Source organism: Dendrobates tinctorius, unplaced genomic scaffold (genome assembly GCF_039654945.1).
Source record: "Dendrobates tinctorius isolate UK_male_01 unplaced genomic scaffold, ASM3965494v1 ptg000214l, whole genome shotgun sequence".
Classification (NCBI taxonomy): Eukaryota; Metazoa; Chordata; class Amphibia; order Anura; family Dendrobatidae; genus Dendrobates; species Dendrobates tinctorius.
This window is the reverse complement of record NW_027361881.1, coordinates 3600960-3626098: the sequence shown is the minus strand read 5'-3', so window position 1 is coordinate 3626098 and position 25139 is coordinate 3600960. Positions and strand designations below refer to the sequence as shown.

The 25139-nt window shown below is 44.4% G+C and overlaps 1 long non-coding RNA gene across 2 annotated transcripts in view; it reads left to right on the top strand.

Annotated features, from left to right (window-relative positions):
* Positions 1 to 23621, top strand: part of LOC141058728 (uncharacterized) — a 500694-nt gene extending 477073 nt beyond the window's left edge. For both annotated transcript variants that reach the window (XR_012222284.1, XR_012222285.1), the window contains exon 5: positions 22726 to 23621. This is a non-coding gene — a long non-coding RNA (uncharacterized lncRNA). The remainder of the gene's footprint in view (positions 1 to 22725) is intronic.
* The last annotated feature ends 1518 nt before the right edge of the window (positions 23622 to 25139 follow it).

Below are 25139 nucleotides of genomic sequence, written 5' to 3'. Positions count from 1 at the left end.
CATGGTACAAGTACCTATGGTAGACGGACCCATGATACACGGATCTATGATAAAAAGACCTATGTTACAAGGACCTTTGATATGCGGACCCATGATACATGGACCCATGATACAAGGACCAATGATACACTGAATTATGATACATAGGCCTATGATGCAGTACCCACTCATTCGGTGTCACGACTCTTCTGTCAAGTGACCCGGGACCGGGAGTTCCTTCCCTGTCCCTAATACTAGGGGGCACCCTAGCTCGTCGTATTCCCCGGAATACTTCTGAAGGTGAAGATGCCAGGGTCGCCTCCCTTGCCTGAGTTAGCCCTCCATCTGTTCTCGTCTCCCACTCAGGGAAGAGAGGTGCTACTGTGCACCGCAGTACACCAACCTGACAAAGGTAAACTGAAAGCACCAGGCATATAAAATGTTCACGCACATATAACAGAGGAATGCATTGGGGAGTGGAGGGTGAGGAAAAAAACAAAGTAGAGGAGGGAAGGGAATTACCACACTTACAAACCATGCAACAGTCACAGATATTTCCTCCAAAAATCCTTCTCATATAAACACCTCTCCTCCTAAGCCATGCAGCAAATGCTAGCTCTGACATAGATTTGAATCAGGACACAGATTTTAAAGGGGATGGGAGTGACTAACTGAGCTCAGCTGAGAGCTCAGAGTTTCCAACATGGCCGATTAACCCATGTTCTTCCAAAAGAAATAAACACCATTATAATGAAGGAAAAGTTCTTCTTTTCAGCGCAGGACTAGGAGCAATCAGACACTGCTCTCTTCTGGCTCCTCATTGTTGTGGTAACCCCATGTCAGTCGGCTTTTGCATTCTTCTGCTCTGATTGCCAATACTGGATGCAACACAACTTGTTATATTCACTTACTTTAGTTTTATGGGTTCCTGAATTTACATTCTTTCATTCTGTATACATGACACACAACATTTATGTTCTGTCCCTTAGGCCCTTAATACGGTTAGTTATACAGGATGTATATGTATAGGACTTTATGCTTGAAGTCAAAACTTTGCTTGAGTGATAAAGAGGATTCCTGGAAGTGGAGGGCTTCCTTCATTCTGGTAGTCTGCACATACTGGAGGGCGTGCAGCCAGTGACCGGTCCACACGTTGCAAGTTTTTTTTCTATTTTAGTTTACTATACTTTTTTGTTTATATACTGTTAGCTAAGACTTTTTCTGATTTACAGTTACATAAATTGGTACATCACAATGACCACCACACAATGTTTATCTGTTTAGTACTTTCGTATACTTGTAGAAAATCGGTGAGGAATGGAAAAATGTTAGCTTCTCATTATACAATGATCAAACTTAATATTTTATTTTCTATTTATGTTACTGTAGATAAGTCCAGCAAACTCTACCTAAAGATGTGTTCATGGTTGTCTTTCACTGCTGCATCTGTTGTGTGAATGTTACAAATAAGCATCCATTGATTTATAATGTGGACCTTCTGGATTTTGTTATAGTTTCTGTTGATGCTTGTTGCACTATTTGTGCTATCAAATGTGATGGAATTCCTGACGGAGGATCTAGACAGCAATGTGAACATGGGCCAAGATTACATCCTGCCCCAAATGAGTTTCCAGATTTCCCCCAGGTCATTTACACATTACTTTCGTTAGTAATAAGTAATACGTGCTGATTGTGAGGTCTGTGCATCTCTCCCAGTAATATTGGCTGGATATAGGATCTGTGTGTTTCTCCCAGTAATATAGGCTGGATGTAAGGTTTGTGCGTTTTTCAGTAATATACAGTGGCGAAAAAAAGTATTTAGTCAGCCACCAATTGTGCAAGTTAAGACAAAATGAAAAAAGAGACCACTGGAAGATACGCACAACAAAAACATTATATATAAAAGTAACAACAACTTTATTGACAAAATGTTAAAACCGTAAAAACACATACAGTGGGGAAAAAAAGTATTTAGTCAGTTAGCAATAGTGCAACTTCCACCACTTAAAAAGATGAGAGGCGTCTGTAATTTACATCATAGGTAGACCTCAACTATGGGAGACAAACTGAGAAAAAAAAATCCAGAAAATCACATTGTCTGTTTTTTTTTCATTTTATTTGCATATTATGGTGGAAAATAAGTATTTGGTCAGAATCAAAATTTCATCTCAATACTTTGTGATATATCCTTTGTTGGCAATGACAGAGGTCAAACATTTTCTGTAAGTCTTCACAAGGTTGCCACACACTGTTGTTGGTATGTTGGCCCATTCCTCCATGCAGATCTCCTCTAGAGCAGTGATGTTTTTGGCTTTTCGCTTGGCAACACGGACTTTCAACTCCCTCCAAAGGTTTTCTATAGGGTTGAGATCTGGAGACTGGCTAGGCCACTCCAGGACCTTGAAATGCTTCTTACGAAGCCACTCCTTCGTTGCCCTGGCGGTGTGCTTTGGATCATTGTCATGTTGAAAGACTCAGCCACGTTTCATCTTCAATGCCCTTGCTGATGGAAGGAGGTTTGCACTCAAAATCTCACGATGCATGGCCCCATTCATTCTTTCATGTACCCGGATCAGTCGTCCTGGCCCCTTTGCAGAGAAACAGCCCCAAAGCATGATGTTTCCACCACCATGCTTTACAGTAGGTATGGTGTTTGATGGATGCAACTCAGTATTCTTTTTCCTCCAAACACGACAAGTTGTGTTTCTACCAAACAGTTCCAGTTTGGTTTCATCAGACCATAGGACATTCTCCCAAAACTCCTCTGGATCATCCAAATGCTCTCTAGCAAACTTCAGACGGGCCCGGACATGTACAGGCTTAAGCAGTGGGACACGTCTGGCACTGCAGGATCTGAGTCCATGGTGGCGTAGTGTGTTACTTATGGTAGGCCTTGTTACATTGGTCCCAGCTCTCTGCAGTTCATTCACTAGGTCCCCCCGCGTGGTTCTGGGATTTTTGCTCACCGTTCTTGTGATCATTCTGACCCCAAGGGGTGAGATTTTGCGTGGAGCACCAGATCGAGGGAGATTATCAGTGGTCTTGTATGTCTTCCATTTTCTAATTATTGCTCCCACAGTTGATTTCTTCACTCCAAGCTGGTTGGCTATTGCAGATTCAGTCTTCCCAGCCTGGTGCAGGGCTACAATTTTGTTTCTGGTGTCCTTTGACAGCTCTTTGGTCTTCACCATAGTGGAGTTTGGAGTCAGACTGTTTGAGGGTGTGCACAGGTGTCTTTTTATACTGATAACAAGTTTAAACAGGTGCCATTACTACAGGTAATGAGTGGAGGAAAGAGGAGACTCTTAAAGAAGAAGTTACAGGTCTGTGAGAGCCAGAAATCTTGATTGCTTGTTTCTGACCAAATACTTATTTTCCACCATAATATGCAAATAAAATGAAAAAAAAACAGACAATGTGATTTTCTGGATTTTTTTTTCTCAGTTTGTCTCCCATAGTTGAGGTCTACCTATGATGTAAATTACAGACGCCTCTCATCTTTTTAAGTGGTGGAACTTGCACTATTGCTGACTGACTAAATACTTTTTTTCCCCACTGTACATAATCCCCCTCCAAATGCATAAATCAACATCTAAGGCCTCTTTCACACTTCAGTTTTTTTTCATCAGTTCAAATCCGCCAAAAAGTCAGACAAGCGGAGAGAGAGAGAATGAGAGAATTGTCCGGCACCCAGAAAGAATTTCGGGTTAACGTTGCAAGCTCCGTTTTGAAATCTTTGAGGATGGTGACGGACAGCAACTTTTGGCAGATCCTCAAAAAAAACGGATGCAACGGACGGCAATCCGTCACAATCCGCCATTAATGGAAGTCAATGGGGAAAAAAACGGATCCTCAAAAGAAAATTGAGGATCCGTTTTTTTCAAAACCTGGCGGATTGTGACTGATTGTAAAAAACTGAAGTGTGAAAGAGGCCAAATAGTTATAACACCTGTTTGAGACAATCCACAGTGTAAATAATGCAGCCCCAAATGTACATCCAAATATAATATATGTCATAAATATACTAATGCAACATTACTGACATGACCTATCACATGGATCTATATAAATAAATCAATAGAACAGACACATAGCCACATTTATACTATGAAATATGAATGCTAGAATCAACAGCATGCTCACCAACAGATAATAAATATGTGCAGAGCTATAGAATTACTTGCACTGTCTGGTCTATTGATTTATTTATATAGATCCATGTGATAGGTCATGTCAGTAATGTTGCATTAGTATATTTATGACATATTATTATATTTGGATGTATATTTGGAGCTGCATTATTTACACTGTGGATTGTCCCAAACAGGTGTTATGACTATTTGATGTTGATTTATGCATTTGGAGGGGGATTATTTATGTATGTGTTTTTACGGTTTTAACATTTTGTCAATAAAGTTGTTGTTACTTGTATATATAATGTTGTTGGTGTGCGTATCTTCCAGTGGCTTCTTTTTTCCTTTTGTCTTTACATGCACATTGCCACTGATACTGCACCCAGTGGTTTATCCTTGATTAGCCGTGCGCCTGGATTTTTGTATTTACAATTGTGCAAGTTCTCCCACTTGTAATTGATATCATAGGTAGCCCACAACTATGTGAGTCAAAATAAGAATACACATCCAGAAAATCACCTTGTCTGATTTGGCAAGATTTATTTTTCAAATTATGGTGGAAATTAAGTATTTGGTCATTAACCAAACTTCATCTCAATATTTTGTTATATATCCTTTGTTGGCGATGACAGAGGTCAAAAGTTTTCTGTAAGTCTTCACAAGTTTGGCACACACTATTGGTTTGTTGGCCCATTCCTCCATGCAGATTTCCTCTAGAGAAGTAATGTTTTGGGCTTGTCGCTGGGGAACACGGATTTTCAGATTCTTCCAAAGGTTTTCTATGGGGTTGAGATCTGGAATCTGGCTAGGCCACTCCAAGACCTTCATATGCTTCTTACGAAGCCACTCCTTCGCTGCCCTAATGGTGTGCTTGGGATCATTATCGTCTTGAAAGACCCATCCACGTTTCATCTTCAATGCCCTTGCTGATGGAAGGAGGCTTGCATTCAAAATCTCACAATACATGTCCCCATTCATTCTTTCATGAACACAGATCAGTCGTCCTGGTCCCTTTGCAAATAAACAGTCCCAAAGCATGATGTTGCCACCCCCATGCTTCAGAGTAGGTATGGTGTTCTTTGGATGCAACTCAGCATTCTGTCTCCTCCAAACATGATGAGTTTTGTTTCTACCAAACAGTTCTATTTAGGTTTCATCAGACCATATGACATAATCCCAATACTCTTCTGGATAATCCAAATGCTCTCTAGCAAACTTCAGACTGGCCCGGACATGTACTGGCTTAAGCAGGGGACACGTCTGGCACTGCAGGATCTGAGTCCCTGGTGACGTAGTGTGTTACTGATGGTAGCCTTTGTTACAGTGGTCCCAGCTCTATGCAGGTCATTCACTAGGTCCCCCCATGTGGTTCTCGATTTTTGCTCACTGTTCTTGTGATCATTTTGACCCCACAGGGTGGGATCTTGCGTGGAGCCCTAGATCGAGGGAGATTATCAGCAGTCTTGTATTGTGACGGGGGTATTCTCCAGAGCAAGGAGGGACAACAGGCCTGGGAACGATCCAACAGATTTATTGACCAGAAAACAGGAACAACACGAAGGTAATTTGCAGAGTCCCAAAATAAGTCCACAGGAAACTGATTCGGGGGCACCTCCCGACAATCCTTGTGCCAGATCACAAAACCATAGTCCTTTAAGAGTCCCAGAAATCCACCATGATCACACAGAGGCCGAGGCTTCCTCAGACAGCCTCGTCCTTCTCTTTCAGCATCCAACTCACATCTGCTGGGTCACACATAAGTCCATTGTCTTGGGCTCCTGGGATCAGCCCAAGTGTAGGGGAGTAGAAGTTCCCACCTCCTAGTCAATGGTTTGGTCCATCGCACGGCTCCGAGGTGTCTACGAGGATGTGTATTGTGAGTCCTCCCCCTGCTGAGGAGAACAATGGTAATTCCCCTAGCTGTGTTGACCCAAGCCTGAATTCAATTATGGTCTAGATACACAAGACTTGTGGAAAGGAGACAGGTTACTTACATAATTACATTATAGTCCCAGAGACACAGGCAATGGGGAAAGGAAACATATTGTTACAGGTATACACAAGACATTGCAAAGTATTGGGGAAAAATACATATCATGACAATCCCTTCCCCTCCTAATTTGTGTACGTACTAGGGACCTCTACAGGTCACTGGTTAAGTACACACAGGCATGGCGTAACTTACATGTGGCTTCATGCAGCCACGAATTGGCATCGTAGCTTTCCCACATCATTGCCCAGGAGAACAGCTGCAGGCAGACCACCCATCACCCCAACCACACATCGCCTGACCCCAAAACCAAAGTTCAGATCCACAGTGGCTGTCGGAATAGTCCTCCATTGTCCACCAGCCAGTTCAATGACAATCCCAGGTCCTCTATGGATTGCCTCAGGCCGAACCACTCGGGGATCAGCCAGCGTGAGGAAAGCCCCTGAGTCACAAAATCCAACAAGTCTTTGTCCATCCAACACGACCTCCTGCAAGTGCTTACCTCGATGAGCAGAAGTCGTCATAGCTGCGGGTCGCACACCATAAACTCCTAGTGGTGCAACATGGGTGGGTGAGGCACTTGACCAGTCCTCACGTAGTGGTAACACGTCTTCCTCCATGGCACTTGGCTGTACATAATTAATAATATGATTGGGTACAGGATCAATCCTCATTTGAACAGCTGGGCAGGAGGCTTGCAGATGCCCTGGCTGCCCACATCGATAGCATCTGTGCTGTGTCTCACTCCATCCAATGCGTCCTCTTGGGCGAGGAGTAAGGGAACCTGCCGGTCGGCTCCCACCTGAAGGTGCTGTAGGGGTTTGAGGACGACTCCTCCATGGGCTGGCTGGACATGAGGCCTGCAGATGCCCCGGATGCCCACAACCATAACACCTGCGCTCTGCTACTTCCTCTCCTCGTCGTATTCCAGAAGACGCAGTAGAAGCAACAGGAGGCACATTAACACAGGTATCAACACGAGGTGGTGGCTCAGAGAAACGGGGAACAATGGGGACAGAAGAACTGGGGGGCCACCGGTGTGGTGGAGCTGGTAGGCCTCTCTCCATCCTCCAACAGAACTCTCCACTGAGGCTTGATGGTCAGAGCCTCGTCAGCGAGAGATGCAGCTTCTTCCACTGTAGCAGGTTTCCTCTCACGCACCCATTCCCTGATCTCAGCTGGGCACTGGGCAAAAAATTGTTCTTTTAGGATAACCTGGAGACAGGTGTTCCAGGTTAAGGCCTCCTCTGCCTCCAGCCAGCGATTACATATTTGTTTGAGTTTGTGGGCATACATCTTGAAAGACACTTCCTCATTACAGGCTAAAGTACGAAACTGGGTCCTGTAAGTGTCTGGGGTCACAACATAATGTTCTAGAACAGTCCGTTTAATCTCTGCATACTCACAGTTCCACCGAGGGTCCATAGCTCTATAGGCTGCGGCAGCTCCACCCTCTAAGAGCCCCACCAGATGTCGGATGCGCTCCCTTTCCGGGACTTCCATTAATCGACACTGATGCTCAAAGTCCTGGAAGAAGCCCTCAATGTCACCGGAAGCCTCATTAAACGGCTTGAAGTCTATGCGGGACACTCTGGGGAGTTCCCTCATGGGGGATGCTGTGGGGACAGTCTGTCTGGAGCTTCTCGCTGCCTCCAAAGCGATCTCCCTCTCCAGCATTGCCCTCTGCCCCTCCAGCAATGCCCTCTCCTCCATCCTGCGCTGCCTCTCCTCGGCTCTGCGCATGACCTCCATCTTATATTCTAGGGAGACCTCTTCTCCCAGCAAGGCCATCTCCTCCTCGTACCACACAACCCACTGACTTTTTTGGGTATTTACCTCCGGCTGCCGTCTTTCCTCTCTTTGCTGTGAGGATCCTTCCTCAGCATCGTCTTGCAGGCGAACTGCTTCCAAAGGTTCAATCAGCTGCTCCTTGGAGAGTCCGTTGCAGCGGACTCCCAGTTCACGGGCCTTTGTTTGTAGGTTCTTCGCAGTCCAGTTCTTGTACTCTGAGGCTCTGGTTCCAGAAGTTGATGGGCCGTTGTCCTCCATTTCTTCTGCTCTGATCCCACCGCTGCCAACCAGTTTGTGACGGGGGTATTCTCCAGAGCAAGGAGGGACAACAGGCCTGGGAACGATCCAACAGATTTATTGACCAGAAAACAGGAACAACACGAAGGTAATTTGCAGAGTCCCAAAATAAGTCCACAGGAAACTGATTCGGGGGCACCTCCCGACAATCCTTGTGCCAGATCACAAAACCATAGTCCTTTAAGAGTCCCAGAAATCCACCATGATCACACAGAGGCCGAGGCTTCCTCAGACAGCCTCGTCCTTCTCTTTCAGCATCCAACTCACATCTGCTGGGTCACACATAAGTCCATTGTCTTGGGCTCCTGGGATCAGCCCAAGTGTAGGGGAGTAGAAGTTCCCACCTCCTAGTCAATGGTTTGGTCCATTGCACGGCTCCGAGGTGTCTACGAGGATGTGTATTGTGAGACCTCCCCCTGCTGAGGAGAACAATGGTGATTCCCCTAGCTGTGTTGACCCAAGCCTGAATTCAATTATGGTCTAGATACACAAGTCTTGTGGAAAGGAGACAGGTTACTTACATAATTACATTATAGTCCCAGAGACACAGGCAATGGGGAAAGGAAACATATTGTTACAGGTATACACAAGACATTGCAAAGTATTGGGGAAAAATACATATCATGACAATCATGTCTTCCATTTTCTTACTATTGCTCCCACAGTTGATGTGATCACACCAAGCTGCTTGCCTATTGCAGATTCAGTTTTCCCAGCCTGATGCAGGCTACAATTTTGTTTATGGTGTCCTTTGACAGCTCTTTGGTCTTCACCATAGTGGAGTTTGGAGTGTGACTGTGTGAGGTTGTGGACAGGTGTCTTTTATACTGATAACAAGTTCAAACAGCTGCCATTACTACAGGTAACGAGTGAAGGACAGAGGAGCCTCTTAAAGAAGAAGTTACAGGTCTGTGAGAGCCAGAAATCTTGCATCTTTTAATGTGACCAAATACTTTTTTTCCACTATAGTTTGCAAAATAAATCTTACCAAATCAGTCAAGGTTATTTTCTGGATTTGTTTTCTCATTTTGACTCTCATAGTTGTGGTCTACCTATGATGTCAATTACAGGCCTCTCTCATCTTTTTAAGTGAGATAACTTGCACAATTGGTGGCTGACTAAATACTTTTTTCCCCACTGCAGTCTTACTGTGAGGTGTGAGGTCTGCGTGTATCTTCCAGTAATATTGGCTGGATGTACGGCCTGTGTGTCTCCCAGTAATATAGGATGGATGTGAGGTCTTTGTGTGTCTCTCCGTAATATAGGATGGATGTGAGGTCTGTGTGTGTCTCAGTAATATTGGCTGGATGTACGGCCTGTGTGTCTCCCAGTAATAGAGGATGGATGTGAGGTCTGTGTGTCTCTCCGTAATATAAGATGGATGTGAGGTCTGTGTGTGTCTCCCAGTAATATAGGCTGGATGTGAGCTCTGTGTGTCTCCCAGTAATATAGGATGGATGTGAGCTCTGTGTTTGTCTCAGTAATATAGGCTGGATGTGAGGTCTGTGTGTCTCTCCGTAATATAGGATGGATGTGAGGTCTGTGTGTCTCTCAGTAATATAGGCTGGATGTGAGCTCTGTGTGCCTCTCCCAGTAATATAGGATGGATGTGAGCTCTGTGTTTGTCTCAGTAATATAGGATGGATGTGAGGTCTGTGTGTCTCCCAGTAATAGAGGATGGATGTGAGGTCTGTGTGTCTCTCCGTAATATAGGATGGATGTGAGGTCTGTGTGTCTCTCCGTAATATAGGATGGATGTGAGGTCTGTGTGTGTCTCAGTAATATTGGCTGGATGTACGGCCTGTGTGTCTCCCAGTAATAGAGGATGGATGTGAGGTCTGTGTGTCTCTCCGTAATATAAGATGGATGTGAGGTCTGTGTGTGTCTCCCAGTAATATAGGCTGGATGTGAGCTCTGTGTGTCTCCCAGTAATATAGGATGGATGTGAGCTCTGTGTTTGTCTCAGTAATATAGGCTGGATGTGAGGTCTGTGAGTCTCACCGTAATATAGGATGGATGTGAGGTCTGTGTGTCTCTCAGTAATATAGGCTGGATGTGAGCTCTGTGTGCCTCTCCCAATAATATAGGATGGATGTGAGCTCTGTGTTTGTCTCAGTAATATAGGATGGATGTGAGGTCTGTGTGTCTCCCAGTAATAGAGGATGGATGTGAGGTCTGTGTGTCTCTCCGTAATATAGGATGGATGTGAGGTCTGTGTGTCTCCCAGTAATATAGGATGGATGTGAGGTCTGTGTGTCTCCCAGTAATATAGGATGGATGTGAGGTCTGTGTGTCTCCCAGTAATATAGGCTGGATGTGAGCTCTGTGTGTCTCCCAGTAATATAGGATGGATGTGAGCTCTGTGTTTGTCTCAGTAATATAGGATGGATGTGAGGTCTGTGTGTCTCCCAGTAATAGAGGATGGATGTGAGGTCTGTGTGTCTCTCCGTAATATAGGATGGATGTGAGGTCTGTGTGTCTCCCAGTAATATAGGATGGATGTGAGGTCTGTGTGTCTCCCAGTAATATAGGCTGGATGTGAGCTCTGTGTGTCTCCCAGTAATATAGGATGGATGTGAGCTCTGTGTTTGTCTCAGTAATATAGGCTGGATGTGAGATCTGTGTTTGTCTCAGTAATATAGGATGGATGTGAGGTCTGTGTGTCTCCCAGTAATAGAGGATGGATGTGAGGTCTGTGTGTCTCTCCGTAATATAGGATGGATGTGAGGTCTGTGTGTCTCCCAGTAATATAGGATGGATGTGAGGTCTGTGTGTCTCCCAGTAATATAGGCTGGATGTGAGCTCTGTGTGTCTCCCAGTAATATAGGCTGGATGTGAGCTCTGTGTGTCTCCCAGTAATATAGGATGGATGTGAGCTCTGTGTTTGTCTCAGTAATATAGGCTGGATGTGAGATCTGCGTCTCTCCAAGTGATACATGCTAGATGTGAAATCTGTGGGTATCCAGGGTGCGCCTATCTTCACTAGTGCATGTAAGCGGCACAGTTCTAATACTAAACTTATTTCCCCATCATATGCTTTCCTTCTTTCTCTATTCTCCCTGAGACTGTCCATGCTTTCTTACCTATCTGCAGTTATCTGTCCCCACAGAGGTCAATGTACACCCCTTTCCTGCTGTTATCTATAACACTGAGAGATGGGATGATGGGGTCAGAGAGCTGTAATACTTTTGCCAAGCACTGAATGGGATAAATAATTTACAGGCAAGACGCTCTGCAGCAGCAACATGATAGAACATTTTCTAATTAATGCAATTTAGAAAGTTGCCTAAGTTTGAATTTAGGAAGCAAATTGGAAAAGAGAAAAATTTTCTCTGCAAAAGTACATAGTTTTTAAAGAATCTGTGACCTCATCAAAAGGCAGTGTAACATAAGGGCCGAGACCCTAATTCCAGCGATGTTAGTCAGTTAGTTAAGGAGATTAACACTAGAGGACTAGTAAACCTGTGTAATACTCATAAGCTATGTCTAATCCCCTCCACTCCAGATTGGCTGCTGTCAGTCTTCACTATGTATGGGCAGAGTGCTGCCAATCAGGGATGTGGGCAGGGTTATACAGAGCTCAGCATTTAGGGAACTGCCAGATGTGCAGCAAAGAAAATAGTGATTTTATCAAGCCTGCAGCAAGTGACACATAGCTGGGATCAGGGTCTCTGCCCCTACATCATGCTTCTCTCACATGGGGTAGAAAAACCCAGTGACAGATTCCCATAGGACTAATAGTCATTTGATCTATTTTCGAACCGTCTTAAGATGCATTTGTATAATCACCAAGGATCTCTCGCAATCAAAATCACCAGATCATTTCCAGGATTTTTTTTTGCTTTGAAAACCAACTTATGGGACTCATAATCAGAAAAGCATCATCTGTGCAGATGAACATATTGCAGTGCAGAGTTAATATCCTCTGGGTCCGTACTTGTTTCTCCGCTCAGATTACAGCGTAATGAAAAGTGGCTGCATCCTGACTGTTTATTTATAGCTAATGTATGGATTTCATTCTAGATAATGGCTGCAAATCAAAGGGAAAGTCTGACGTCACATCTAATAAATATGGTGACCATTACATTACGTGATCATAGAAATAAGCACAGTTTCTCTGCCCTGTATATGTGCACTGCAGAGGCGTAGTGGGGGGATAACATGGGGGGGGATGTGAAACACCTCTGAGTGGTCTGCAACCTGGGTACGCAGTGGATTTAAACACGCGAGTGGGCACCGCAGCAGATGACAAAGCATCCAGAGTGGCTGCATTACCTGCAGGGTTTCTTCATCTTCCATCTCCCGCCGCTCCCCTTACTCCTGGCTACCTGCTTGCTGGGCGTGTGGTCTGCTCTGGTCTCATTGTTACACCACTGGCCCAAACTCTCTCAGGCTGTAAGCAATGTCCGCTTTGCTTCTGCAGCATCAGAGGCACGTCTCTGTCACTTGTTTGCAGATGCATTACCCACAAAGAAAAAATGGTCATGTGATTATATGATAGGCATGTGTTCTGTCCGTGAAAACCAGGGATAGGACGCGTCCATTAAAAACGGATGTCAGAAATAAGCCTTAGAGCAGTGTTTGCAAGCTTCATAGAAAACACTGAGCTACTTTACCAAGTGTGGTGAGAAGAATAACTCTTTAAACATAATGATGCCGCCCTGGGGATGATGTAGAGGAGGCAGCGGGGCACCATAGAGTAACGACCAATGGGGATGCTAACCCCAAATGAGCTATCTTTCTCTTTATTCTGTCCTAAAAAGAAAATGAATTAAATTAATTTTATATGACTTTGACACCGGTTACAATATACACATTAAATACTTCGGGTGTTTCTTCACTTTGAGTTTTGGGGTTTTTTTGCCATGATTTTTGAAAATCGGTGTAAAAAATGCAACATGAACATTAAAAGCGATTTGGGGTTTTCATGACACTGCTTTCAGAGAACGTGGTGACATGGCGATAAAAAAAGAAAATGCAGCACGACTGCAGTGTGTAAACACACCCTTACCTGACAGGTTGCACATTGCAACCACTTTACAGTTTTTGCCGTATTTGATGTAAATCTGAAAATTACACCAAAATGATGCTGCAGTGAAGGCAGAAGCCATGACAGCCCCGCGATGTGTGGAGGAAGGTTCATTGAGCGTTTTTTCCTGTGTCATTTAGACTATGCAAAACGCAGCCGTCAAACGCTCACTCCAGTGAGTGTTACTGACCACAACACATTCCCCACTCAGTACGCATTCACCCTCTGCTCAGTTGGGTGCCCCTTTTTTCCCTATGGGGAGAGGGGTGGCTTATTTCTTCTGGGAACCAGTGGATCAAAAACTAAAATTCAGCATGCCTTATTCACTTACCCCAATGTCCATTGTTGGGGGGAAGAGTCGGGAGGTCCACCCAAAAGACAGTTGGGGGGATCTGGCTATATTTTACTTTTGTGTATGGTCACCTTAGTGTTGATCGTTTACAGATCTGTCAGCCTCTTGATGATAGTTTCTAAAGTAGCAGCGTATACTGTATATCATTTTATTGGAAAAGTTTGCGCTTGACATAAAAATAAATTCTTAACAACAGCATATAAACTCACATAAAAGTGGGCAAGTTATAGATCTACGTTCTTTATGGCCAGTATTAGTCCAAACTGCAGAATCTGCCTGACTAGCTACAATGATTAGTTTACAAAATAGATTCTTATATTAGCAGCTCTTCACAAGTCTATTTTTTCCTGAGACTGAGTGATCTGCTCACAAAAGCAAAGAGACTTGTCCGATACTGGTCCAATCAGATGTAAGGCTCTGGGGCAGCACTCAGATGCCATCCATATCATGGCAGTTTTTCATGTTATGTTTGATACTTGAGGCTTGAGAAACCGCCATTACCTCTGTTTCATCCCTGAAAAACTTTTGAAACTCTCACCAAACTTTGATGGTAAAAACTGACACTGACCAAACTCCTGAGACTGATGAAGAACGCTGATGAAACTCGGACCTTTTTTCTCTGCCTATTTTGCTTTTAGGATGCAAATAAAGAATCCGTGTAAAAGTGTATATAGGCTTTAACGTTTGGCGTAGTAATTGTAGAGCAGTGTGCAGACCTGACGTGAGGTTTCCCACAACTTCTCCTATTTACTGCATGCATCTGTATTGGGGTTTATACTTTTGCCTTTCCTTTTGTAATGTGACTGGTAATTTCTAAACCTTTTATCAGTTACTATTGAAAAGGGCTACGCCATTGAGTGCAACAATATAGTCTGCTCTCAGTCTGACAGCGTAATATACCATCTGTCACCTTAGACCCCATAGACTCTAGTGATGGATTAAAGCCATCAGACCCCATCAGCTGAGACCATCGCCAGAGCCACGAGGAGATCCCGGCACCTGACGGCAGTGCCGTGTGAGATGCTTCTACCTCTTGTTCCTCTCCTGCATGTAATTGCTTCATGCTGCTCTGAGAATATTCACAAGTTTTTCATCCGATCCCTGAGTGATTCTCGGTGATTACACAACCCTCTGGATGCGAGCAGTCATGGCTCCCAGGGGTTATACCCTGCTACGTCTGCTGGGCACCTGCCAAGTCACTGACCTGGGGGTGAACCAATCCATTTGGTAGGTGATGGGTGTGCTGACATTACATGTGTACAAACACAGGAGCAAATCGGTCTAAGTTATATATGGGAACCCTGCCAGGCAGGAATCTCTGCCAACTATGAGAGAGGAGAGCGTGAATCACTGAGAGCAGCGACAAGAATGCGTGAACACGCTCCGGACATTGCTTTCATTCCTTACTACATGATTATGTTGCCTATTGGCAGATTGTGAGTAATTATGAACCTCTGCATTATGCTGGACAGTAAAATCCTAACAGACCTGAGTGTTGTACTCTGATCTAATCATCTTTCCATATGCAAATTGCCTCTTTCCCTCTGAATAGGCAATTTGCCTATTTAATTTCCCAGAGGAGCATTGCAAGGCTTAAAAGCCTCCTCACATTGGCATGTCACTCTGCACAAGGACAAACTGTTACCCCTCAGAAATTTCTATGTCATGCTGCGCAAAGTCTGTGCTGTGACGTGCAATATGGAAAACAACCTGCAGGTGGCAGTGCTGGAAATAGCTGTGTGTGCACCACCTGCTGCATGACATCCATCAGTGATCTTACACTACGTGGACTTGTGCTATAGGACAGGAATGAGAGCCGTGATTTTATGTATACAAACAGACATGCTCTGAAAGGGCAACTACAGATCAGCACCATGGTCTTGGTTTCAGACCTGCATTGCTTAATGCATCAGAGTTACCCCAACTATTTCTGCACACTTTATATTGCAAGATTGTGCATGTGCATTGTCTTAGATGGCGCCCTTAGGTTAGCCGTAGCCCTTTATTGCTTCACGTTCTGTCATCTTTGGCCTACAGTCATGTGACATACAAAGTGCTTTTTGCTGATATTCTCCTTTTGCCGGTACGTGAATTATCCTCTCCTTTAACATTTCAGTACCAACCATCAACACGTAACGCTGACAATCTATACATTTCATGTCCCTGTTCTGAATTTCCCAGACAAGGAAATGTGTTGCAAATTTATGGAAATGCGTAATGCAAATTTATGGAGCCGCTGAAACACGTGGCATCGATTGCTGGGAGGTAAACATGGAATTGACTGAGTTATACAGTGCCTACAAGTAGTATTCAACCCCCTGCAGATTTAGCAGGTTTGATAAGATGCAAATAAGTTAGAGCCTTCAAACTTCACACAAGAGCAGGATTTATTAACAGATGCATAAATCTTACAAACCAAAAAGTTATGTTGCTCAGTTAAATTTTAATAAATTTTAAACATACAAGTGTGGGTCAATTATTATTCAACCCCTAGGTTTAATATTTTGTGGAATAACCCTTGTTTGCAATTACAGCTAATAATCGTCTTTTATAAGACCTGATCAGGCCGGCACAGGTCTCTGGAGTTATCTTGGCCCACTCCTCCATGCAGATCTTCTCCAAGTTATCTAGGTTCTTTGGGTGTCTCATGTGGACTTTAATCTTGAGCTCCTTCCACAAGTTTTCAATTGGGTTAAGGTCCGGAGACTGACTAGGCCACTCCAACACCTTGATTTTTTGCCTCTTGAACCAGGCCTTGGTTTTCTTGGCTGTGTGCTTTGGGTCGTTGTCTTGTTGGAAGATGAAATGACGACCCATCTTAAGATCCTTGATGGAGGAGCGGAGGTTCTTGGCCAAAATCTCCAGGTAGGCCGTGCTATCCATCTTCCCATGGATGCGGACCAGATGGCCAGGCCCCTTGGCTGAGAAACAGCCCCACAGCATGATGCTGCCACCACCATGCTTGACTGTAGGGATGGTATTCTTGGGGTCGAATGCAGTGCCATCCAGTCTCCAAACGTCACGTGAGTGGTTGGCACCAAAGATCTCGATCTTGGTCTCATCAGACCAGAGAACCTTGAACCAGTCTGTCTCAGAGTCCTCCAAGTGATCATGAGCAAACTGTAGACGAGCCTTGACATGACGCTTTGAAAGTAAAGTTACCTTACGGGCTCGTCTGGAACGGATACCATTGCGGTGGAGTACGTTACTTATGGTATTGACTGAAACCAATGTCCCCACTGCCATGAGATCTTCCCGGAGCTCCTTCCTTGTTGTCCTTGGGTTAGCCTTGACTCTTCGGACAAGCCTGGCCTCGGCACGGGATGAAACTTTCAAAGGCTGTCCAGGCCGTGGAAGGCTAACAGTAGTTCCATAAGCCTTCCACTTCCGGATGATGCTCCCAACAGTGGAGACAGGTAGGCCCAACTCCTTGGAAAGGGTTTTGTACCCCTTGCCAGCCTTGTGACCCTCCACGATCTTGTCTCTGATGGCCTTGGAATGCTCCTTTGTCTTTCCCATGTTGACCATGTATGAGTGCTGTTCACAAGTTTGGGGAGGGTCTTAAATAGTCAGAAAAGGCTGGAAAAAGAGATAATTAATCCAAACATGTGAAGCTCATTGTTCTTTGTGCCTGAAATACTTCTTAATACTTTAGGGGAACCAAACAGAATTCTGGTGGTTTGAGGGGTTGAATAATAAATGACCCTCTGAATAAACTTTTCACAATTTAAAAAAAAATTAAACAAAGAAATAACATTCTTTTTTGCTGCAGTGCATTTCACACTTCCAGGCTGATCTACAGTCCAAATGTCACAATGCCAAGTTAATTCCGAATGTGTAAACCTGCTAAATCTGCAGGGGGTTGAAAACTACTTGTAGGCACTGTATATGATGTAAACTTTAGATTCCTCTGCCGAGCTTGGATCCATCAGCTGCAGCGGGTTTATATGGTGCACAGATATCTGCGGGCATTGTTTCACTTAGCCGCCGGTCGGAGTTCTCGCATTCTGGGACCCTTCATTAGGAATTGGTTTTGACTATGAGACTTTTCAGAGGAATATGAATGGTAGAGGTGCCAGAACTAGAGGCCCGGTGTGTAGATTGCATCTCTGCAGTTTTGTGACCCCATTGCATTATTATTTGTACCCAGCTATACATGCTGCATATATGCGTAGCACCATTCGGGGATGTCTTTTCTCCTGTCCTAATTCAGCACATTCCACAGGAGAGCAGAATACAACAGTTTAGATTTTATGGTTTCTTTTCTCATTTTGAAGCATACATGAGGTTTTCAACCATGTGCTGACGATGAAGAATGATTTTACCCCAATATTTGATGCATATGTTATCATTGTGTATGCAGTTATTGCTGCAGAAACCCGATAAAGGAGAGCAATAAACCCAGGATTAAGATCTGAACTCTCCTTAGATCCAGCAGGTTAGACGACCCGAGTGCTCCAGACGCAGAGAAACATTATATCCCACCTCAGCCCGTGTGTCTCTTGGCCCGAGCCCAACCATCTTAGGTATACACCGATATTAAAGAGGAGATCTTAAGAACCCAGATACAGTATATCCTTTATAATTTGCTTATGAGAAGTATGCGGGACTGACCAAAATGAAATTTTTCCCAGTGATTTTTATTCTCCGCTACATCTGGGATAAATCCAGTGGAGAAAAATGTTAATCATGTCTTAAAAGAAATATTTAAATATCCCGCGCTTAAAGCGTGTGTAGCTACAGTGTATGGCGGTATTACAATCCTCATGTTGATCACTTATGGAGGGTGAGCACATTCCCAGGAAAAGGTGTCTGGGTCTGACTGGGTGATAGCCTACTTAGGCCACCTTCACACGTTCAGTAATTGGTCAGTATTTTACATCAGTATTTGGGGGTTTTACACATAGCGATATCGCTATAACGTCATTGGTTTTGTGACGTTATAGCGATATTGCTATGTATGATACTTTCCTCCGACCGGCTCCCCCGCTGTCCATCGCTGATCGCGCGAGAATGTCCGGCTCCATTTCTCGTCGGGCGCTTCCTGCTGGGCTTCCTGCTGGCGCCGACGAGTGACGTGTGGACGCGGGCGGGAGGACGTCAGGATCGCTGTGTGTGAAAGGTAAGTAACGACCGCTAGATCGCTGCTGCATCGCTGTGAGATCTCCAGGTGTGAAAGCTCACTAGCGATTATTTAGCGATGCACCAGCGATCCTGACTGGGTCGGATCGCTGGTGCATCGCTACATGTAAAGGGGCCTTAAGTCAAAACCAGGAGTGGAACAATCAGAGGAAACGTCACCACTTCTGCATTTATTATCCACTACTGGTTTTGGTTCACAAATACTAAAGTAAAATACTGACCAAGTCCTGAAAGTGTGAACGTGTCCTTATAGAAATACAATTTTGACAGCGTTTTTGGGACTGATGCCCAGAACACTACTAAAATTCAATTCATATAAAATACATCTTGTAGATATAACATTTATAAGAAGCTGACACATTTGGGGAACTATCCTTCTCACTTTATAGGTTATTGGCTTAGTTTTTAATAATTGATGGAGTACTCTCTCTTGGCAAGCTTCAGCCAAACTAGTCAGTAACAATGTGGGGAATTGGCTGTTGTCTGCTATGGATCTTTCGTTAGGAATTGATATTTTATGAAATAGGGACACAGACTTGCTGAAATAAATGTGATTTACAAAGCTTGTCATTAGTCATTTACAGGTCCTTGAAACACAAAAAATATAGCAGCATTCTGCAAATGCGAAGAAATATGTAATATATACACCATGTACAGTTGCGGTCCGATTATTTCTTCCCTCTCCCCCCATTGCAAATTAGGTTTATTAGGCTAGTTTCACACTAGTGTATGGAGGAGCTGCGGAGGGATGCGGACTTCCTCCATGAAGCTCCGCCCACGACCGCACTTCCTCCGGTCAGCTTGGCATGCGGCCTGCGTATCCTATCTTTAGCATTAGGTACACAGGCCTTGCCGATGTATGCGGATGCCTCCGAATGCGTCGTTTTGACGGTGCGGCGACCACACCAAAATGCAACATGTTGCGTTCGGCGTAGTGTTCCTGAGGAATCTTAGCCCATCCCTCATGGGCAATTGCCTCCAGGACACTAATGTCCTTTGGTTTGCTGCTGCCGCTGCCTTCTTCATATCCATCAAAGATTGTCCAGGTTTCTGTTCAGGAGACTGTGATGTTCCCTCCAGAATTTGTCAGGATTTGTTCTAAAACCAAGCCTTGGTGGTCTTTGAGGTATACTTGAAATTATTGTTTGATTGAATCAATTTTGCCCTCCACACTCTGCAGGTTTCCAGTGCTAGCGGAAGCAAAGCAGCCCCTGAGCATCTTAAAACAACCACCACCGTGCTATACTGTAGGCATCACCAAGCCTCTGCCATGTTTTGTAGGCATCTCTAAGCTCCTGTCATGTTCACTGTAGGTATCACCGATTGACTGCCATGTTTCACTATAGGCATCATTGAGCCCCCACCATGCTTCACTGTAGACATCACCTACCCCCATCTTTCTTCATTGTAGTCTCCACTATCTTTTGCTTTAGGCATGACCATGCCACCACCATTCTTCACTATCAGCATCATGAAGCCACCACCATGCTTCACTATAGGCGTCACCAAGCTGCTGTTATGCCTCACTTTAGGCTTCACCAAGTTGCCTATTATGCTTCACTGTAAAGTGTTCATTTTAGAGTATGCTTCATTTTTCCACTTTTCGATATATCACTGAGCCAAAGTCCACAGAACAGAATCCTGAAACTTCTGTGGTTATTTTCATTTCTCTGAGCATATTTGAGGCAACTTTTCTTGTGCTTTTGGGTCATTGGAGGTGATATTTTGGAGCTCAGTGTATTGTAAGGGTTCCAATGGATTGTGATGAATAAGAAAATGCTCACACAAGAATTGAATTTACTAAATTGATTTACTTAATAAGTGATAAAATCAAATAATAAACAGTATAAAACTATAAATACATATGCATTAATCAGAAACAAGCATTATTCATACGTTACATTATTCAGATAGACGTCAACCAGTCATCCTCCAGGAGCCAAGAGAGAGAGAACATGTGTCCTAGTTCTTTTAAAATGTCCAGCTACAAGGTGTGTCCAGCCCCACCATATGGGGAATGATGTTACAAGTCTATTGTCCATTGGCTATAAACACATCCCCTCAATACCTGTTTTAACCAGTATATAATAAAGGAAGCTAGAGGGGGCCTCGTGTGCCACATGTCAGAAATACAGCAAGCCGGAGGAGGGGCTTCGGAGCACAAGATAACATCCATGGGGAAAGTTAACACACCCAATCTAAGGTAGTTGCCTTGAATATCAATGGTCCTTTGTGGATGGATAAACAAATGACCCGTAATTTACATTTCTTTATATTAAGTAAGTTTCAGTGACCTTTAAGCTTACTCATCTCAGTGTATATTATATTAAACTGATTGAAACCATATAAAAATAACTTGTACTATGCACTCAGGCAGGGAAACTTTCAGCTCTTATTATGTGCCCTACTGTAAAAGCTGAAGCCTCAGTGTCCGCTGCCATCAAATCTTGCTTCAGGTTTTTGCAGACACTCAAGGTTTTGTGTCCACCTGTCACCTCAGGCATCTGGTGGCAGTCCGTGTCCGCTTCCTCTTGCTTCCACGTCCAGGTAGTGCATCCAGTGTTCCTGTGTGAGCTCTGTTTCCAGCTGTTTCCAGCATCTTTAGGAATAGTCACTGCTGCTTTGTTTTTGTATCTTTCTCCTTGTTTGGGTAAGGAGATTGATTATCTATTCTTCACTTCTTGACACTTCTCTGGACAACCCAAGAATTTTAGTGATCTGAAGGCCATTGTCCATGAGGTATAGGGCAAGATCTCTAAGGAACATGGTCAGAAGCTGGTATATGGCTTGTGAGGTAGCGCTGTCATTCACATAGGGGATCACTCGCTTGGCAGCCAAATAATCACGTTCGTCACGGGTTTTCCATAAAACAATAACTCCATGCGGTTTATTCCGACATCATAAACCCACAGCCACAACATAAAGTTCATTTAAACAGCATAGCGTCCATGACAGAGCTCCACTCTGTTACCCTGTAGTCATACAGGTTATGCAATGTTCAATATGCAGGCTTTCTAGCCACCAAGTTATCTCACCCTGTCAGGGTCTCCTCACGGCTGCTTCATACTCCAGACGTTCATTTGTTCCCCTGGGAACTCTCAGATGCTGGCAGCCATTACACACAGCCACTTCACATGCTGTTAGCCAGGAAGCCCTATCTCCCAGCAGGACCTTCAACAACGGACCAACCAGATCCCTGCATCCACCACATGTGGCCACCTTATATGGTCCGTAGCCACTGCCACCGGGTCACATGGCTATGACGTCATCACAGGCCCTTGAACCATTCACACACACTTTGGAATAGCGTTCTTAAACACCCCCCCTGGGTGGGTTTGTAGGTAACTGGGTCCGCCAGTCTCCCCAGCTACCTGGAGACTTCTCCCTGACACATTGAAACAACACATCAGCAGTGTCACTGCTGATAAACACACACATAAGTCTCCATCTCAAGGCCACCCACCTTGAGATACATAATGGTCATTCAGGACTCTGCCATTCATCCTGTCTCCTAGGACATCCACACAGCGCCCCCTAGCGTACACAGTGGTCTCTACACCACAGGCTATGTATCATATCTGCAGCAGGTTATAACAGCCAAAGAACACTAATGATCCTTGCATATAGGATCTTTGCTTGCCTGGGCTTCCAAAATAACCTCAGCAAGCAACTTGCAGACACTGAATCTATGGATTCTGAATGGCATTACTGCTACCGGCCGCCTTGTTGGGGTTGAAGGGCTCACACACGTGCACTAAGAGCCTTCATATGGATAGAGCAGGAAAGCATTCACGATCCTTGTATTTCTGCAGGTTTTCTATTCTTTAGTGCTTGCAGACTGCTGATATTTTTTGTGTGCACTTTTTTCTTTTGCATTGCAACCTCAGCAGCCTGCACATTTATTTCACCTTTTGCTGGAATTGTTACTTTATGATCGTTTGTTCTGTTGTTGTTCTTGTTGGTTGTACATTCATGTTTATTGTGTGATTTTTATTTTTTTTTATTTTTCTAGGAATGTGGTGAAGTCTCTGATGTTGGAGCTAAAGCTGAGTGGATCCTTCACATGGATATTCAGGTGACCCGGCATGCAGGTGAGATCTGCATGTGAATCCAGTGTCTCGCAGTTGAGGACCTTCCACAGAAGGCTTCGTGCACCTCACTGACTTATGTGACTGCAGACAGTAGCTTATTCTGTATGTTTCTCAGGTGTCTCAGTAAGGACCAATAAAGTGCACTCATGCATATTACATGCACATAAGGCCATCATCAAAGATACAACTCTTAGAATAGACAGATTGGAAGCTTTTGAAGAAACATCTGGGCTCCATATGAAAGGCTTTGTGGAATCTGTTAAATATTTTTTAGAAAAAGACACTGAGCAGCAACTGATCTTTATATCGTCGTCGTCTTGTGTTCGATTCTTAGCTAAACCTGAGATATGATCAGTGGCTACAAATCAGTCCATATCCGGCTCAGCACCGTGTGTTGGGATGATCTGATGCAGCGGGCAGCTTTCAGCTATTAGAATGATATTTTCAGCTGTTGTTAAATGAATCCATCATTGTAAATGTCCTTAAACTGGGACAGTCTCTAAACAATATCTATCCCCAGCATGGGTGATAACTGTGATTGCTGTGGATCTGACCGCTGGGACCCCAGCAAGTGACGAGAACGGGGGTCCCAGAATCCTGTGTGAATGCAGTGGTAGTGAGCATGTGCCATCATTGCTCTATTCACTGTCTATAGGAGCGCTGGTCTATGATCTCAGCAGCCAGACCCCCTACAATCATACGATTACTTTGTATCCTGGCATGGTAATCCCTCCTTATAGGACAGCCCCTTTAAGGTGCTCATGTTTGACTCAGATTGTCATATATCAGTATAGATCCTACAAAGATATTTGGAGTATAGTGGCCCAAAAACTGCTCGCCGTTGTACGCTAATCTTCCTTTGGTACTGGGAGCGAGAGTTTTTCAGGGACGGCGCGTGGCCTCCTCCCGGGCGCAGTGCTGGTACAGATACTTTGATGATGTTTTCATCATCTGGCAATGTCCTGAGTCTGATTTTCTTAATTTCATCCGTGGTTTGAATTAAAACAATTGTAACATCAAATTAACACACAAAATTGCAATAGGTGAGATTGATTTCTTGGATATTAAAATCATTTCATGTGCTGATGGCACGATTCAAACTGATGTATTCAGTAAGGAAACATCAGTGAACACGTTACTCCATGCGACATCTACACATACATCCTCAACTATACGTGCGACCCCTATAGGACAATTTTTGAGGATGAAACGAATATGCTCCACGGATGGAATTTTTGTGAGTCAGGACCTTTCACATTGTTTTCAGGAACGACGATATAGTATGAGAAACATCAAAAAGGTTACTTTTGTGCCAGGAGAGCTCCACATGACCAGTGACTCTGCAGGACATAAGTCAGTGCTAAAAGGGACTCACCACTTGGATGCATTGCAGCATCAATGGGACAAGATAAGACAAGTATTGCAGAAACATTGGTCGGTATTGAAAACAGATGCTACATTAAATCAAATTTTACCAGACTGACCACTTCTAACTGCAAGAAGGGGTAGAAACCCAAAGGATGCACTAGTTGGCAAATACCCAAATCCTTTTGGAGCAGGCTGACAGAAATGGGGCTGTTATCCTTGTGGGTCTTGTTTGGCATGTAGAAACATCACATGTGCAACTACATGCTCATCGGCAGACGGAAGTAGGGACTACTGGATCACATGACTCTGGAAAGGTCGATCTCCCGTGACTCTCACCCCAACACACCTACCCCCCCCCCTCCCCTTCCCAGCATACCCTCCCCCTGTCTCCGAATAAAGGACCCGCCACAACATTAGTCTTTGGATATGAATGGCCACAACAGCCAATTTTATTAATAATTAAAGACACTTGGTGGGGCCCTCAAAGCTACCATTGTCCTGGTCTGGTGATTGTTTCGTTGACATTGCCCCTTCCCTCCCAGCCTTACTTCTAGCCTCGTCTTTTTCCTGCTCGGAAGCACCATGAATCTAGGGAGGAGGTTGCCTCCACAACGTTAACCTGAACCCGACTTCCGTTATCGGGTACCCAACATCTTTACCGTTTGCCCGACTACCATCGTCGGGCGCCCCCATAATGTGACCCCCGACTTACTCGGCGGGTATCACCCACGTCTCACCAGACCACCACGAACACATAACCATCCAATGGAGGAGAACCCCGCAATGCAGGAATCCCTCATTCCATCATTTTTACCATCTTCGAGGACCCACCAATGCCCCTTGGTCAAAGAGGGGGTATAGCCCCTCTCACATCCTTTTTGTTGTCCTGACCCCCCCCCCCCCCCCCCCCCTCTGCCTATGTCACTTTTCAGCCCCGGTTTTTCTCGATTTTTTTTCCCATCTGTCT